The sequence below is a fragment of the Falco peregrinus genome, chromosome 3, assembly GCF_023634155.1.
Source record: "Falco peregrinus isolate bFalPer1 chromosome 3, bFalPer1.pri, whole genome shotgun sequence".
Taxonomy (NCBI): Eukaryota; Metazoa; Chordata; class Aves; order Falconiformes; family Falconidae; genus Falco; species Falco peregrinus.
In genome coordinates this window covers 28773123-28791870 of record NC_073723.1, presented here as the reverse complement: position 1 = coordinate 28791870, position 18748 = coordinate 28773123, and the positions used below count along the sequence as shown (strand labels likewise).

At 42.3% G+C, this 18748-nt stretch overlaps 1 protein-coding gene across 6 annotated transcripts in view; it reads right to left on the bottom strand.

Moving 5' to 3' along the window:
• Window positions 1-18748, bottom strand: part of NCALD (neurocalcin delta) — a 60769-nt gene that overhangs the window by 27383 nt on the left and 14638 nt on the right. For 2 of the 6 annotated variants that reach the window (XM_055799521.1, XM_027777671.2), the window contains exon 2: window positions 698-816. The exons of 2 other annotated variants lie outside the window; for them this stretch is intronic. The gene's annotated coding sequence lies outside the window, so the exon portion shown is untranslated. The remainder of the gene's footprint in view (window positions 1-697; window positions 817-18748) is intronic. 2 more of the 6 variants (XM_055799522.1, XM_027777672.2) reach the window with 1 other exon arrangement.

The window sequence follows — 18748 nt, the reverse complement described above, 5'->3', positions numbered from 1 at the left end:
TTCCATTTGGGCACCTGTATAATAGGCAGCTTCTCAAAAAGCATCTGTATCCAGTAAACTGAGACCTCCCAGAAAATAAGACCACTTTTTTTTTTGGTACCTAACGGGGGCCTAAGTGCTTTAGAAAAGCCAGCCTTCCTACACACCTGTGTCACTGCAATTTGTCTTTATCCTGATACATCTCCAGCCATGTCAAACCTGGTTTATTCCCTTTTCTTCTGAAGTGCTTCTCTCTTTTGTGTAAGGCACTCACCGGTAGAAACATAATCTTCCCCAATGCACCCAAGCGCACCAGTCATGGAACTCATCTAGCAGCAACTTTATCAGGTTTCTAATCTGTCCTACATCTTGTTCGGTCCTTTTGTGTAACCATATATGCAACACCTTGGTGGAGGGTAGTGGAAACTGATGCAGAAAGCTACTGTTGCACAAAGTAACACAAGAAGCTGATGTGAATTCATGATCTTGATTTTTTTTAATCTTTGTAGATAAATAGCATGTGACTTCCAAAGAGTGACATTACTCTACCCTTAAAAAAATTGTTAACAGATGGTCTCCTATCCCACAGCAGAGACTTGGTGTTGACAGATAAAATGAAAGCATGATATTGGAAAAAAACAGAGTCATTAACTGGCAAACTAGATATTTTTAAAGATGTTCTTGTGATGGGAAAAGGAACGATGGTGAAGGTTCCTACCTGGAGAGTAACTGTGAGTCTTTGTTCCGTACTGGTGAAATTTAATGGAACTTTCTCTGGGAAAGTAGGCAACAGGAGGGTGGGAGTGGGAGGTTCTGGCAGCCAGGACCAGAATTCTGCTGGGGAGATGGAAACAAGATGCACTAAGATAATGTCAGAGTTTACAAATTCATAAATATGATGGCCCATGCCAGGGATGACTTGTCCAGCACCTAGCATTGTCAAGTGAGCCTGAACACGCGGGGCCTAACATAAAAGGTGACATGGATGACTACAGGAATTTTGCAGGGCTTGTAGGAATCTTTTACAGCAGCTTTCAAAGAAGCTTCTAAACTGCAGATCAAGCACTGATTTTCTCTTTGTGCATGTCTTACTTCTCAGATTTTTTACATCCTTGAACTTGCAAGAAGAGTCTGTGAATGACTACCCCTGGAAGAACAGCACTGGGTGAATATTTTTTTAGTAGAACCCATTTCCATCAGCTAATTCAGCTTAGCTGATACCAAAATGTTTTGTGGAAATGTGCCACATTCAGGAAAACAGATTCTGGGAAAACATCAGAATTTATCATTTCAACTTTATCTTTTCCTTTTAACAAAGCAAGACGTTTCAGTGTGACTTTATCTTTTTAATAATTTTGTTTTGGCATTTATGTGAGTTGTTAATTTTAGCACTACAATGGTTTTGACATATTGAGAAAACAATTCATTGCCAATCAAGTGAAATAACTCATTGTTTCCAGATCATTTTTAATATCCCACCAGGAAATTTTGATGTTTTGTTCCAATTTGCAGTGAAAATAAATATAAATGCCAAAATTTCCTTTGGAAAGGGAATTTCAGATTCTAACCAGCTCTAATCAACAACAAAGCCATCTGTTTTGTATTAATGACTTAGGGCAGAATGTAACGCTGAGAACAGGGTGATATTCTACTGTTCAGCATTGCTCATGGAAGTCAATGACATACAGCAAGTTTCTAGCTCCTAGTTGTCTAGGGAAGTTTGAGGCTAGCCACTTCTATTTTATTCTCCATGCTGTCTTGCCAAATTCATGCAATTTGTCATTCAAACCCAAGATTTTCCTGTGAAAGTATAAGAAAACATGCTCCCAGTGACATATGGCACAGCCTACAGCCTCTACAACTGAAGGGAACTTGTAATTCCCAAATTACAGTGCAGTAAACTACTTTCATTTTACAAAGGTTTTAGACTGAAAATTTAAATAAAATATTTGTTTCATGATAAATGTCTGATTTTGAACATTAGTAAGAAGATTAATCTTTTTTTTTTTTTCAAAAGATAACTTCATCCAGATGTATCATGATTTGAATTCTATTTGAGAAGTCCTATTGACATGAAGCACTTCAGCACCAATGAAATAAAACAACATTTTAATTCTAGTTCAAGGCAATGTCTCTGTTATCTTTTTTATAAATTTCTTTATAAAGTTTTTTAAGCTCTATCTTCACAGATATATTCTTCATGCTGCAGATGAGGTACAGGAACACCATATAATTGCCTCCAAGCTGCTCCAGCAATCCAGTCTGCTTGCTGGGCTCAGCCACGGACTGCAGTTCAGGCACTTTGCTTTGCCCCTTTAAAAGTTTCCCGTGGGCAAGAATGTGGTTACCTTTGGTGACGATGGCATCTCCTTTTTTTCCTAACAATCTGGTGACTACCCAAGCCACCTCAGGGTACCTGCTTCCCCCCACTCTACCTGGGCAGCTGACCTAGAAGGGCTGGATCTTGGGGTGTGCAACAGGCCCTCAATGTGCAGATGCTGCTTTCTGTTCCCTCCGAGCATCATTTGTGTACTAACCTGATGGGAAAATTAGCTTGGATATGATCTATGAGGTTACTGGAAGAAGATTTTGATTTGTATTCATTTCAAAAGTCAGAATGACATCCAGTCCGGACAGCCCGCTGTGAAAAACAGACCCGTGTTTTACCCAGCTGCTGTTTCATACACATATCAGTGTGCTGCCTGATTTTAGAAATTACTCAACAGGAATGAATTTGGGAGTTTGAGCAACATGGTAAAGGTCGCTAAGAAAACTCCCTTAAGAGGCATAGAAAAACATTTTACAAGTTAAGTGCAAAAATAATTTGCTGTGCTTCTCTGTCCATCTCTCACACACACATATAAACAAATACTTGCATGATCTTTATGTTCTTACTATTATTTGTTATCAATAAGCAAAACCCTAGCAGTTCTCAATATTAAGTGTAGGTAGTAGCCACTCATAAACAATACTGTTTTACAAAGGAACCTTTGTGATGGCATCCATCATATGGTCATAATACAGATTGTAGTAAAAAAAAAAAATAATTGTTTGCAAGAATTCAACAAAATGTTCAAAGCATTACACAAACTGCAGTGAGAAATACTGTATAAAATCTAGGACTGAATCTAGACTGAAAAATCTGAATTACGGGTTTGAAAACTTTTCTGCCATTACTGAAGATTTTCTGTAAATTCAACTAAGATGAACTCCTCCACAAATGAATGGGTTAACAGCACTTCTGGCTCCACTATTAACATCCTCTGAGGAAGTAAACAAAGTTCATCAGATAACTGTTTTCAGATGAACTATTTTTTTCTCATGTGAAGAACAAACAATTTGTATTATTGTAGAAAAGTAGAAGTGGCAGAACCAGAAAATTTCTTTCCAAAGTTTGACTTTAGGAAAATCAGATTTTGTCCATCATGGAATAAAATACCACTTTTCACCACTTCCTAGTGACTGTAAATAAATAGAAATGCTGATACTATTACAATTTTAGGCCGGTTTACTTTTGCCTCTTTGGTGTTCTCAAGATGTCAGCTTCTCTGAGATTTCTTGTATGCAACGTTTAGTGCCTCTCCCCATTTTTCACTTTCTATGAAATTTATTTTTTCTGTTACTGTATAAAACTTTGTTCTTTCTTTGACATGTTATTTATTTTTCCCTTATCTCTTACTTTTCACTACTATTTCTTAGCTCCCTAGAACAAACCCCATTTTTCATACTTTTTCTATTATATTTGAAGAAGCCCACTCATATAATTTCTCTTAATTTTTTCTCTGTTTCCTCCATATTTCTGTTCCTACTATGAGTGCTTCCAAGGATTGGCATTTCCTGCACTGTACAATGTGCCGAAGCAGTATCCTGACAATGAGATCTATTATGACTGAAGTAGCAGGGTTTGGAAACCTTGTAAGGAGATCCATCTAAGGGCTTAATTTCTCTGTCTCTCTAATTAAATCATCCAAAAGAAATAGATGGGGAAGACTTATTCTGTATCTAATTCCTAGCAAATTATTACCATTTCATCCACCATACTTTTGCCTTGCTGCTTTTGCCTTAATGGTAGAGTACCGGCGCTGCCATTATTAAGGGCAGTTTCTGAAAGAGCAGCAGCGTCACCAGCATTTGATTAGAAATTCAGATTTTGATGATCTGATTCTTTTTCCTGGGAAACAATACTTTTCAGAAATGGAAAGGAGTGGAAACGTACGTGAATGGTTGAGATGCTGACTCTAATCAGAATTTTATGCCTGTGGCTAATGGAGGATTCACCAGTTACATGATGGCAAACATTTCAGATCCATTCAGCAATGGTATGCTTTTATGTAATCATAATCGCACGGATAGAAATCTCTATCTGTGGCATTATTTGTTCCAGTTTCTTTTCTTGCACAGTATGCTCCATATACCCCATTCTTTCTACAGTAACCTTAACCCCTTACATTCTCAGTATTGTGCCTTATAAAAATAAAAGCCTTGTACTTGAAATGTCTCCCTCTCACTGCTTGTTACATATAGCTTTTAAGATGTCCTTAACTTCGGCTGACAATTTTTTCTTCCACATCATCTTCACCAATAACTTCTGTCCTAGCGCAGTCCCTGGACACTCCACGCTTTCTCTCACTTTATGCATCAAATATTTCTTAATTCTTGCCTCTGTTACCTATGTGATGAAAACCAGTGAAGCTCCACTGCTTAGAAACAGGATGAACACTGAAGAATCAGCCCACTGTTTATAAAGTGCCATATAAAATCACCACACAAATCATTTATTCAATAATAAAAGCACATCCTGTTCCACCAAACATGTCTCACATCTTAATGTTCTAATAAATTCACTGTACAGTCACTTAAATCAGAGAACTGCTAAAGGAATTCACTCCTGTGAATAACCAAAGGAATCCTCCAAGAAGGATTAAGAAATTGATAACTATGCAAATATATATATATATAATATATATATATATATATAAAAAAAACTTCTAAATTTTCTGCTTGCTTTCTCTTTATTAAAAGGATGTTCCCTACGAGGAACTTAGTACTTTTTCACGAATGTTCTAGAAAAGGGACCCATTCATGAAGAAACATTACGTATTTCATTGCAAAGTGCTCTAAAAAGTATCACTCGGCTAAATTAAAATAAGGATGTTTTCACATTAGTCTCCGCAGGATGATAAAACAGTCACTTATTAACAGTTTACCACCCAGCACTTAGTAAGATCCATTTGATCTCAACCTAATTGAAAGATGTTGCTATTGTCATATCATGAACACAGTTCAAACCCACACATCATTCATTCAGCTGTAATCAGATGGGAGCTGGTTTCAGTGATCTCATACTAATCTGTGAAACTTCCTATCACCGTATCTTGTAATTCCTCTGATTTTTAAAAGGCTGGCAGTAAAGTTGGTTTTGGAGTTGGTTTTGAGGCACTCAAATAAAAATAATAATAAAAAAGAGAATAAAAAAGAAAAACGCCACACAGCAACTTTGGGAGAAGGCCAGAATTTTCTTGGAAGTTTCCTTGATGAAGGAGTGGGATAGAGCAATATCCTTGATTTTGGCAGCAAACCTTTCTTCTGGTAACTTCATTAAAAAGCCATTCCATTTATGAGTTATCAGCAAAGAGCTGGCATTTCTGAGTGTGACTGATGGTCCTCCCTGTGCTGACAAAATTAGAAACATCAATAATTCTTAGATTAATTGCTTAGAAAATTTCCAAGAGGCAAACATTTCCTTATTTTTAGACCCTTGTTTTCTGCTGTAGTCAAAGCAGTAGAGGCCAAAGTTCAACTACATGTACTTCACTTAAATGATGGGATCCCTGTACTCTGAATTTTATATGTGCGCAGAAATAAGTGTGCATCAGTGCTACGTGGGCGGGAGCATCCTCTGGTAAGCCCCCAACCCCTAGTCCCTGAACAAGTCCTGATTTCTCTCACAGAGACCCGAGAGCAATCTTCTTGCCCATATATCTATCCATCCTTCCAAAGGAACTTGGGCCATGGACATACTAGGGCCTCTAACAGGGACTACTGGGTACCAGGAACATGAGCACAAGGAGGACAGTCCCCATGTTGCTGGGTCAGCCAAAATGACATTTCGCATGAGGATACTGAGCGGTAAAAAACCTGTATTGCCCAAGAGGTGAGGAGCCACACTGGCAGTGACATAGTCTGCTGGAGTCCTGCCACAACAGTCATTGCAGCCACCTCAAGCACAAAGCTGGAAGCTGGTGAGCTGCTATCAAATAACAGAAGTCTCATCACTTAGATTTTCCCTGTTGCTTATGCAGGGGAAAAAAAGGCCTTTCCATACAAGTTTTGTGTACCCTTCTTCACCCACTGCTTAGATATGCACCTGGAAATCCAACGATGGGTTTCCTTTCTGGCTGGAGGTCTATGTTAGTGCTCCTACAACCTTACCTACCACCCCTTACCTCAACAGCACAAAGCATGTCCTCACCCTCTTTTGCACATGATATGGACAGTAAAGGGTAAATACTGCAGAACTGCATGAGAACAGTTAAAAACCACTGCTAAGAAGCTGTATTTGTGAATAAATGTCTTCACGAATCTTACATTTGACCACATAATGAGGTAAACATAAATGGAGTTTCACAGGTACCTTAGCAGGTCCAACAAAGCAGTGAGCCCCAAGCTAAGCTCAGGAGAGAAACAGATTGCCTGTAAATTAATTGTTGTTAATGAACTGCAAGCATGACAGAAAAGGGTAATTAGCACGTTTGGAGCAGAGCGAAGGGATATTAGTGGAGGGGAGGTGGTCATTAACCTCCATGGGGCAGGACAGGCAGTTAGCACCTGAAAAGCAGCAGGTTAGTAGAAGTGTGGTGAGAGGCATACTGTGGTGGGCCATGAACTGTGCCAGACCTGAGACCCTGGTCAGTATTAGACACCTCAGGCTTTTTTTAAAGTTTCTATATGGGCCTTCTTTTCAGGATCAGGGCTGTGCAGCCAGTATTAGAGTGGCCATTATACAAGGAACATTTTCCTAATCATGATTATACATCTCTATACTTCTGAGTTGTCCCTGTGAGCTCATTCTGACTTGCAGACCTTATGCAGTCTCATCTTCCTCATTTTAAAGGAGGCAGAAGATGCATTAGAAGATCTGTATCGTATGTGGTGACAAACAGGTCTGGAACCCAGTGATTTTGAAGACCCTGGGTGGCTTTGGCAAAGCCTGATTTCACCTGATGGTTCTTGGGACAACTGACTTCTGCTGATAAACTGGGTGAGGTTGCAGGCTACTTGAAACCAAGTGGGAGACCTCAGAAAAAAACTTACTTCCAGGTGTGACATCATTCCAGCCCAGACTGTAATCTATTTTTTCCATGTAGATGCCAGCCTGTAACACTCACCAGTATACGCCAAAGGTACATTTTGTTTTTTCACAGTATATATACATAATACATATGTATGTGTGTGTGTGTATATATATATATATATATATAAACAGATCTAATAAAAATATTATCTCCCTTACAAATCTCTTATATTCTTAAACCATCATGGTGCCACCTGTTTTACGCTATATGGGCAGGTAATCCATGCACATGTGTTCGCTTAGCTAATTCTTGATTGATGACAATGAAGTATAGCATGAAGAAATGAGAAGGCAACTCCTGAATGCTGTAACAGATCTAAACACCTCACAGCCAAGCAGATGCTCAGTTTTGTCAGCATCTTATCTGCTACGGGGTTCGAGTTGTTCATTGATGCAGACATGCAGGGAATTTTGTTCCTCCTGCCCCAGGGCAGCAGGCAGAACTAGACTGGCGAGGCAAAACACGTAGCAACAACTTGAGGACGTACCTCCAAATGCCCTCTGCACCAGGTGGCACGTGGGGCCTTACACTGAGCAGAGTATGTGCTGCCCAGCTCCCCTTGGAATCACAAACATGGACATCCTAGTATTTTACATATTTCACCTAGAATCTAATTTTACTCTTTATGAAATAAATACCAGTCCTTTTAGGCAAGGCTTTAAAGTGGGCCCAAAGTAAGTAAGGATGCTCAGGAACGACTGGGCAGCTCAGCTTTGTCATTAAATTGTTTGTTCTTCAGATATTTAAGGTGCTGAAACAAATCAACCTTTGTATGCAGTAGCTGGACTGGAGAAATGATGACAGGAGCTATGTTTTGGAGAACAAAAAACCCCTGCTTTTGACAGAGGTTTGATACAATGCTGGGATGGTTCCGCCTCTCATTTCTGAGAGTCATTCTATGGATAGCTGCTGAATTACCAACATACTAATGGTCACAGAGATGAAAGAACAGTTTGTTTAAATTTATAGTATCGCACTGCATTACATGTACACACATTATACACAAAGCACAGACTGTTTTTTCCAATACCATTGCCAGATCTAACGCCCAAATGAATGGATGCAATAATGGACAAAAATATCATCACTGCTTTCAACAGTATGTTGCTCCCTAAAAAATGGAACACATGAACTTTGAAAGTAGGCTCAAACGAAAAAGCATTACTTTCTTGATTTTTTTTCTGCAGAAGTCTACCTCAGCAGATTACTACTCTTGTCTCCATTGAATGGCTGCTTGGGAAATCATATTTTTCATCTGGGAGTTCTGCAGCTCTTACATGTTCCAAACCCACTTATTTACAAAGCTAGCTGATAACAAAAACATATTTAATTAAAATGTGACTGAAAAATATGTAGACTATCTCATTCACTGAGGAAACTATGGCTCCTCAATGAGATCTTCTAGAAACACACTGACACCCTACTGAAACGTGCATTGTACTCACCACGGAACAAGGATGTCCGGGTGCATCTTATTGTTTCTGAGAAAGACACATAGATTGGATTGTTCAAAATAGAAAGCTCTCCAGATACTTCTTGAGATATTCACAGACCCATACTCAAGTAAATGGGCAAAGTTGCACTTGACAGGACAGTAATGTGGGTCCCCTTGTATGGCTCACACACAGAAACACCCAGACTATTTGGGGGGGGGTGGTGGTGGGGGGTGGGGGGGGGTGGTGGTGCAGGGGAGGTTCCACCAGTCTGCAAGTAAAGACTCTCTCTAGGTTTGAGAAGCACTGAATAAAAGGTTCAGGGGTGCACAGCTTTTGAATTACAAGTAAATGCCACCTCTCCAGAGTGATCTTGCTCATTCATAAAGGGATCTCCTCTTGAATTTCTGCAACTAGTTTCCAAGGCGTGTCACAAAAATGAAGCATAAAGGAAAGGCACATCTCACTGCATTAATATATATGCTCTGATTACATGAAAATAGGTGCGAGATAGAGGAGTTGAGAGGTGAAATCACAGATCACCTAAATTTCAGCTTTTCCAACTACTTGACTTTGAAAATCAACTTTTATCTTTTCATGTAATATATGTATATGTACATGTATGAATGATATATATACACACACAATATATGTGTATATATTTGTGTGCATATGTGTATATATATATATAACATTAGCTTAAATAATATAGAAAGATGGTCACACTTTCAAGAAGATAAAACAAGAGACCCCTGATTAGATTACCAGATAGGTTAGTATGAACCAGTGTGGGGAGCAGGTTGCAGGGTTGGGATGCTGGACTGAACTGTGAATGCCTTGAGGAGACAACTAAATGGGTCCTTCGGATCTGCTAGATGGGACAGATCTGAGGTCAGCCATCAGAGCTGCTTTACACGGAACTGACTGCACGTTCGTGTGACCTTGGCGCTGCAAGTCTGTTGAGCTCCTGCAGTGAGAGATGTGCTCAGTCGTGCATGGAGCGTGAAGCAGATGTTGGAAGTTGGGCACTTGCTTCTCTTCTGTGACTGCAAACTAAAAATGTGCCTTAAGTAAGAGATTGCCTAAAAATTCAGCTGCCCACCGCAGGGACCCTCCCCTGCTTTCTCTCCTGCTCCAGGGAGATTGTGTTTCTGCTCTGTGGAGGTAATTATTTCTGTCCTACACTAACTCAGCCAGGCTAGGTAGCTCGGTATTAAGTTTTCACGGTGTTCTGTAAGATAAGTCCGTAGAATTGTACTACTGCTGCAGAAGAACCAGTTCCTAAAGCCCAAAGCTCAAGCCGTCTATCAGCTGGACTCATTGCCATAAGGGAAATGACACTGCCTCTGAGAAACAGGTGAATGGGAAAAAGTGTAGGAAAATGAGAGTTTTGGGTAGTAGTGTACTGTAGGCATGTAATAATGAGAGGGGACATGTAATTTCATAGACCACATAGACAAAAGCAGCTTTTGCAGCAACAAAACGGATTGCAACTTAGTGAAATAATGGCATAACCAAAAATAAAGGCAAAAATGTGACAGCTAAGCTTCACATGGTCAAAGAAGAGACTGCTGGGCAGCTAGCCTGCTCCCCACCACTGCTGAGAGGGACATCTGTTGTCGGTCAGTTATTCCCCTGCGCGCCCAGAGACAGCTGTGCGGTGGAGATGCTGTAAGCACTACGTGGTAGCAAGGATGGTGAGAAGCTGCTATACACTGACCACATCTCTCACTGTGGGACTTTCTGCAGTCATTGACCCTGACCTAAAATCCTTCTTTTGGCATTTCTGTTTCCATTTGGGGTTTCAGTGAGAATCCCATGCTGGGTCTCCTTCCATAGCCTGCGCTCTGCTGTTGAGGGAAAGGCAGCAGTGTCCTTTGCCCTGGTTTGCAAAATCTCTAAATCAGTGTTCATTAGCATAATTGCTGCTGAGATTATGGTCAGCTTAGTACATGAATAGCTTCAAGTTAGCAGCAATACTAGCTAGAGCAAACTCCAACACCAAGAGGAGCGAGGCAACAACAGTAAAACAATGAAATCTCATAACTCATCAAAAAGGTGATACCTAGCACCTCCAAGTCAAGAAAACACTAAAGAGGGAGTTAAACAGCATTGGATTAGAGCAACTGTCTTTAGCAGAGAATGGGAGAGCAGCCTGAATATGCAGATCTAAATTCACATCTTGGAAGCCACTCCTCTAGGGCATTCACCTTCCCAACACTTCAGTCCATCAGGGAAGGATTTTGTGAAGAGTTCAGGCACAATGCAGCAAGACACAGACCCAAATAAGTTTAGACACTGCAAGTCCGAGCGAGATGAGAAGTAGGGTACCTCCATCCAAACAAGCTCAAGCCAAACAGCCAGAAGTCCCCACTCAGCAGCCATTTGTCCCTGGAAGCATGCAGAAACCAGAGGCTGCCTTCTTATCACATTTCTCAGCATAACCCAAGTTACCTACCAGTCTCAGTAGGACTCAGCACCTACCTCATATGTGCGCTTTCTTATGATTCAGAAACTAGTTGCTCCTTGGACCTGAGAGAGTCTAGTGGGGAGGCACACACAGGGACATGCCAAGGCTCTCAGGACATTCTGGGGTCATCACCATTTAGAGACAGAATGCTGAACTTAGGCAACCCTATATTTGGTTTTCTCTGTCCAGAAAGCTTTAATGAACGGATCTATACTGTGACACATGTGGTAACACTGCCTAAGACGAACAGACCAAGAACAGTCCATGAGTCCACTGCAGTCCTGTTGACTGAGCAATCTCCTAGGAATTACTGTCTCTTCACAAACCAGAAGTGCCACGATGTGGTGGAGAAGAAGCTTCTTGTGAGGTCTCATGTTTTAATAAATCCTAGAGGCTTGCCTGCACAGTGGGGATGCTGAGAGCGTACCTGCAGTCACAGCAGCTGGGCAGCTACCAGGGGCTCCTGCAGGGCCTGTGCAGGGATCTGCTGGTGATGTACAAGTATACGGAGAGAAGGGCCCTGGCTCAACACTGTTTTGGGTGGAAAACAGAGGTTTCGAAGGACGTGCTCAGTCCTTTGGGGCTGTTGGTGACCAGGACAAAAACTGGAAGCTCCTGGTCTAATTTCTACAGCATGATTTTCATCTAACTCTGACTGCTGCTAATACCAGTCTAATATTCAGCCTTTAAGCTGTCAAAAAAAAAATGGTTTCCTCACTTCTATTTAGAAGTTGTAGACAAAGTGCACGCTGGCATATATTAATTAACTTCTGCTGTTTTTCTCTAGGAAAATGATAAACAATAAAAATTCATTTTTTTTACTGAAGATTTATAAAATGTCAGCTGTAACTCATTGAACGGAATAAGAAGAATGTAATTAAACATCTTCTTTCTAACTCCTATTAATGACTCTAGAAAAGCCAGAAAATTCTGAAGGTTGTGGCCATGGTAACAGACATTAGCTTAGGAAAAAGGAAATATCTACAGTTATAATTCAACATAAAGATTTCTCATCTCTTTCCCAGAGCTGGAAGTTTACAATCAAAACCGTGACGTGTGTGCTGGTCCCTCTATTATGATTCCTTCCTGTGCATGTGAGACATTTATTATGAGAAACTGCCATGTATAAGAACATGGTGTGGCTCAAGTGCTACATTCACTCTTATCTGAAGGAAGAAAAACTGCTCTTTTTTGGCAAGGGGCTGGAGCAATTGCTGGTAAATGCTTTTGTGGAAAATGACAATGTAGCATGATGGAAGCGGGCCAGATCTTCCCCTATGATGCAGCTGTCTCTCTCCCTTAGGTCAGTGAAGCAGTAGCTGTTTACACCAGAGCGAAGCCCAGCAGCTGCAAGCAGCATTTCTGGAGGATCTCAAAGAACTGAGCCTGGACACCTCCAGCTTAGCTGAGAGAGAACTGATGAGACTTCTCAAAAACACCTGCCCTCATCAAACCCTGCTCACTGCCCTACTGCCTCAGGTGTATCCTCAAACACTGCCCTGCCCAGGGGCTGTGGCTTGGATAATCCACTCCACCTTGCATCCTACCAGTCACTGCAGCTCCTTAGGCACATGCAAATGGAGAAAAAGGTCATTAGTCAAATGAAGCACAACAAAATAAAAATCACAGCAGAACAGGCAGGACAAGCTGAGGCAGAGGTGGTGGAGGATAGCATGGATGTGCTGTGCACAGAGTTGATGACCACCTCCAGGAGCTGTGCAGGATGACTGAAACCGCTTGCTCCAAGAGCCAGGAGTGAAGGAAAGGGCTTCTCTAAGTGCAGTGGTTTACGTACTTGCGTGACAACTCGTTCAAACAGGAGCTTGTAAGCAATGTGCATATTGGCCAAAGAGCCCAGGCAAAAAGCATTTTTCCACGCAACTGCCTAATATCAATCTTGGTTCATAAAAAAATTGCAAACACTCCTCTTTGAAATTGCACATGGTGAAATGCCTAGGAGGTCTGAGAATAAGCAGGTGAAGGAGAGCCTGGGGAGCAGGTCCTGGCGAACCCCACTGAAATCACCAACTGGTATTTTTGAAGGCTTCCTGAAAAGTTTGTGTGAGGTTCACATCTAGAACTGGGGTGGACCCCAGCTGCTGGCTGGAGGCCGGTTGTGAAGCTGGTGCAATTACATAGGGTACAGTAGCTTTCTGTACAGGCAACAATTATGGACAGGGCAGGAGTGCCTGAAAACATTACATTTTTGATGTGATTTTCCTTTGAACTGCAGTGCACTGGAAGCACTGAGACAGCACAAACAGCACTAATTTATTTGGATTTTGGTAATAAAGGAGCAGTGTGTATTTTTTCCCAGGGTGTTCTAACAAGATGCCACCATCACCTTACTGCAGATGTTTTTAGCACACCATTTGCAGCATCATACATTTAGACCTTCATAAAGGAAAACAACATAACCCACACAAGGATGTCTTTTTGTGCTGATTATGTCCTTAATGATGTTAAACTAGCACATACTGAGCACACTGCTAGAGCCTGCAATGTAAATACTGCCTTTTCAGACACAAAGACAACCAAATGTTAGGGAAAGTTTGGTGTCGCTTGCAGACTCATCTGGCATGGCCAAGAGAAATAAAGCTACTGCCACCAACATTACATGGGCTTCATGCCTGTGGTTTCTAACAATGCCATATTTGCAGCCTGGCCAGAAAAAATTAATTCAGTTAAGTTGCAAAAGAAACTCTGGTCCCACTAGCAACGCAAGGCAGCTCAATCATGAGTGAAAATCAATGACCTGTTAAGACCTGTGATGCCTTGGAGGGCAGGGGGCACAAAACACCGGACTGCCTCCTTGCCCAGCTGCCCCATGCACATGCAGCCACCTCTCTCCCTAGGCACTGGCAACACCATGGTAGAGCCATTTTAATTTCTGAGGCTGCAGAGATGGGTAAGTTCACCAGTTCCTCTGCTGAGGTCCAAGCTGCCACCCAGCTTGAAATGTCAAGCTCTTGGGGTTTCCTTACTGGCTGCAATACTTGTCCCTATATTGCTGCCACAGGAGGCCTGCAGGTATTGAGCAATGCCCAGACACCATCCAATCTTGTGTGATGCCCAGTGCATTCAGCCATCCCTCACACTGAAAAACACACAAAGCCCTGAGATGTCTGCCCAGCACTGCTGTGCCACAGGCTTCTTTCTCCCTCCTCCTTCTGGTGCCTCTTTTGGCTCCTGAGCTGCAATAGCCTGCGGGAATCAGCATCTCCTGTGCCACCAGTACTCAGAGGGTGTCCCTGTTTCCAGACCAGTAAGGTCTGGGGGCTGTGCTGTGCTGGCTGTGCTCGCTGCTATCTAAAACTCATGGGGAGAGAAGGGCAGCGAGGAACCACTGCAGAAGTGGGGAGAGGGGGCAAGGGGAGGCAGGTCTCCTGGTTCAGGACAGCACTCCTTATTTTGCTCAAAGGGCTTCTCCAAGCCCTGCTCCATATGACCTTTCACGTGAGCTGTGAAGAGTGACAGCAGATGCTGGTACCCAGAGTGAGGGAAGTTTTAGTGCTGCTCTATTTCCTTCCCTGGAAGATTTGCTTGAGAAGGAGGAGGCTGGAGGCACGGAGCAGCTACCTGAGGGAGGGCTTTCTTGCTGGCTCCTCCGAAGCGTTGGAAATCAAACGGAGTGGAGCCTCACTTCACTGGAGCTTTTATCTTTTAAAATTAGGTTAGCAAATTTATTGCTACAGTAGCTTAATCTCAGAGTGCGTTATCTGTACACATGATGGACTGGAATATGAACTAATTCTGTCAATAAAGTGACTGCCTGCATCTTGATTGCCAGATACAAAGAATTCACTCTTCCCTTTGACATGCTAAGCAGCTGCAGGCTGGTACAGTCCCCTCCCTATGTTTTTGGCTTGGATGCTTCCTACATGCAACTTTTCTCAGCAACAGAAGATTCTCCAGGAGGGGAGGAGGGCAGAGGAGAGGGGGAGAAATCTGGCTCCGGGCACCTGGCTGCACACTGTGACTCTGCACTAGCCTGTGTAGTGGCTTGGGGTCTGCAGCTCCCAGGGATGTCTCTGACTGATATCATGAACTCCGTATGTGTTGGGGACCCATCTGTCTGGCCCTGCTCATCTTCAGCCTGTGCCCTGTACTGACAGGAAAGGCAGAGAACAGCAAAAGTGTTCCCTCTGCTGGGTTCAGATCAGCAGGGAGCTTCCTTGGTGGAAGGCATCCTCCACTGGAAATTCACAGCCAGAGCCCCCAGTGCTGCCTAAATAGAGCAAGGAGGCTGGACTGGGTCAGAGCACGTGTGCAGGTCGGTACACACTAAATACTTTGAATCTAGAAACAACCTTTTCCAAGTTATATCCTTTAACAGAAGCTCAGGAGGTTACTAGTTTAATATCAACCCCCCCCATTACTTACCAACAGAAAGCAGGGGGCATCTAACTCCAGATTCAGAAACCTAAATTTAGCTGTGTCCATACAAACTGTGGAAATCTAGTCAATACCATCTCTGAAGCCTAGACAGTGACTAAGGAAACTCCAAATTCATGGGCTGATTTCAGGCAGAAATAGAAATATTAGAGGCTAGTTTCACAAAATTGCTTGAGGAGAACACGGTCTCCATTTGTTCAACATCCAGTGTCAAATTCAATTATATCATTTGTTGTGGTTGCGGAGTCCCTTCATTTTAGCAAAAAGAGCTGGAAAATGCAACCTCATGCCAAATTAAAGCCTTTTCTGCCTGATTGCTCAGCAGACAAATCCTCAAATCAATTATTCTTGGAGCTGCAGCTGAATAACTGTCAACCAAGTGGATAAGATGAAGTCCGGAGCATCATGGGGGTAGCTGGTCCTTGGCTTTACAACGTTTCAGATGCAGGCACAAGGTGAAGGCTTGTCAGCCAGCCCTCAGTATGCAAAGGTGAAAGCTTATTCTTCAGATCAGAGAATACTCTAATGTTAATAAAAAAGCTAAATTGTGATGCAGAGAACAGGCTTAACTAGACTGATTTGATATTTCTGATGGCTTTTTCCTCATCTTTTTAAAGGGAGGATCATTCACTTCTCATTTATGCAACACACTCAGAAGAACTAGCTGATAACATTGAGAGATCTCCAAAGTCTGAATGGGTTCAGGGGAGGGAGGGCAAGGACTGCTTTTCCTGTCACCAAAAGGCCAGCCAAATATTCAGTAACTTCTCCTCTCTTGCTTTTTTTGAGCCTAAAAGAGAAGTAGCTCTGTTCTTTGGTTTGTGGGATGTCACCACCAACTCCTCCAAAAGTCTCTAAACTCTTTGGCATAAAGAAGAACAGAAGACAGTCAGATCTTTGTGAGGAATGGCAGGGAGATGTTGAGGGAGAAGTCTTGCAGTCTTAATTGAAGAACTAGCAGGAATGTTGTTTTAGGACTACAAGATGTTTATAGTCTCACCCATTTTGAATGTAGAGGTTACAAATATCATTTTTGCTATTCCTCTGCAGGCCAAAATCTGAGGAACACAGGCCAGAGCACAAAAGAATTTTCACCCCATTCCAAATTCCCATAAAAAAGTGTACTGAGCCTGAATAATGAGTTTAGTCATTTGAATCATGAATTTGGCTTCATAACCCGCTGGGAGACTGAAGCAGAGCAAAACACGTCTGCTAACACCCCGTCTTGAGCACCACAATTGGCAAGTCCTGCTGAAGAGAGATCTCAGGCTGAAGTTGTAGAAATGTTAGAGGTTAGAACTGAACTTTCTTGGCAGAACTGGCCTTATATGGAAGCTCCATAGAAAGCCTGCCTGCCCTGGCTTTCAAACCAGCGCATAAGCTTCCATTTCTAATGATATATAGATGCAGGTAGAAAGGTTAATGCAAAACCACTTAGGTAAAATAGAAGTAAATCATTCCTGCTGGGGGATGTGCCGGACAGGGTCAGACAGATGTTTCCTCTGTAAGTATCACAGGCTGAAATGAAAGCGGAGGTCTCGGGTGTAAGGTGGTTGCAATAGGTCTCTTTGAAGATGAGTCTCGGGATGGATCTTTTTTAACATTTCCATTAATAGTCATGATGCGTAATCTCAAAGCACTGCAGCTGCTGATGGCGCCAAGGTGAGGGGCACTGTTGGCTGGATAGCTAGGCTACTGCACAAGCGGAATGGAATGGGTTTAGTACCAGAACAGTGCAATGGGATGGAACTCCTTATTACAAAGTGCCATTTCTGAGGGACCAGTAGGAAGAATTGATGCTTTTAACTAGAAATGATGGAGCGGGAGGGTTTTATATAACCGTAAGGTAACTGGAAAACACCAGTGTGATACGACCTGCAGGAGACAAATGACGCTTCCTAATGAACCCGCTAAGACTGATCTGGTGAGCCCAGGGAGGGAGAGGTATCGTTGCTGTCAGTGACAACACAGCAGGTTGTACAAGGCTTTGGAGATATGAGGGCTCACCTGGATTACTGTAGTACGTGGCCAGGAAAGCGTGCTCAGGAGAAGGGATTTTGGCCCGCAGTGGCTGCAGAGCAGGGTTCTTAAGCCAAATAAGGGAATGGAAAGCCTGTGCTCTCAGAGGAGACCAGAGGCACTCAGCTGTTTAGCCTAGCTAAAGAAAGGCCAAGAGGGGATATGGTTGTAGTCTATAAATACATCAGAGTGGGTAAACACTAGGGAAGGAGAAACACTATTTAAACTGAAGGACAATGCTGGCACAGGAACAAATGGGTGTAAACTAGCCATGAATAAATTTTGACTGGGAATGAGAAGCAAATCTCTAACCACTGGAGCAGAGAAGCCTGTGGAACAGCCTTCTCTGAGGATCGCAAGATAAATGGCCTTAGCGCATGGAGTTTGAAAAATCCATGCATAGGGTCTATGTGATGTAGACACCTGCAGTGGACTGGGTGAGTCAGGAGGTTCTCTGGAAGAGAAATGGCATCCTAGAAACCAAGCTTGCTTCTTATAGTGGGCAGAGTGTCTTTCTGACACAAAGGATCACCAAGAGGAGAGCCAAAGGCAGTAACATGAAATAAACGTGTTTACAATATCTCTGTCTTCCTCTGCAGTGTGTAACCTCCCACCACCACACATCAGTAATGCAGAGCAGCAGAAATGTGCACGGAGGGTTATACAAGCAGACAAGTGAATGCCAGGATGCAGCAGACAGGTCAGGAGAGCAGCAGACAGGTCAGGAGAGCTGGCCAGCTCTGTCAATTCAAGTATCAGAGATACACTGGGAGCAGCAATATGATTATTGCAAAAAAAAAAAAAATAAAAATTGAAAATTAAAGAGCTTCTTAAATTAAGATTTACAAGTAACCTCAATAAAATTCACAGCTGGTTAGGCTTAACCTTGGAGTCAAGAGGATTAGCAGAATATGAATATGAAGTAGTAAGTTTTCTATTTTCTTTGAAAATTAATCGTGTGCCCAGTTTCTTTTCAGTATTGATAGAACAATTCATGTTTTCCACAAAGTTTTTCCTCCTTAATGCAATCCCTTTGTCTCCTATAGGGAACACAATAACTGATTAATACCATATAGCTTTTCCACCTGAAGACCTCT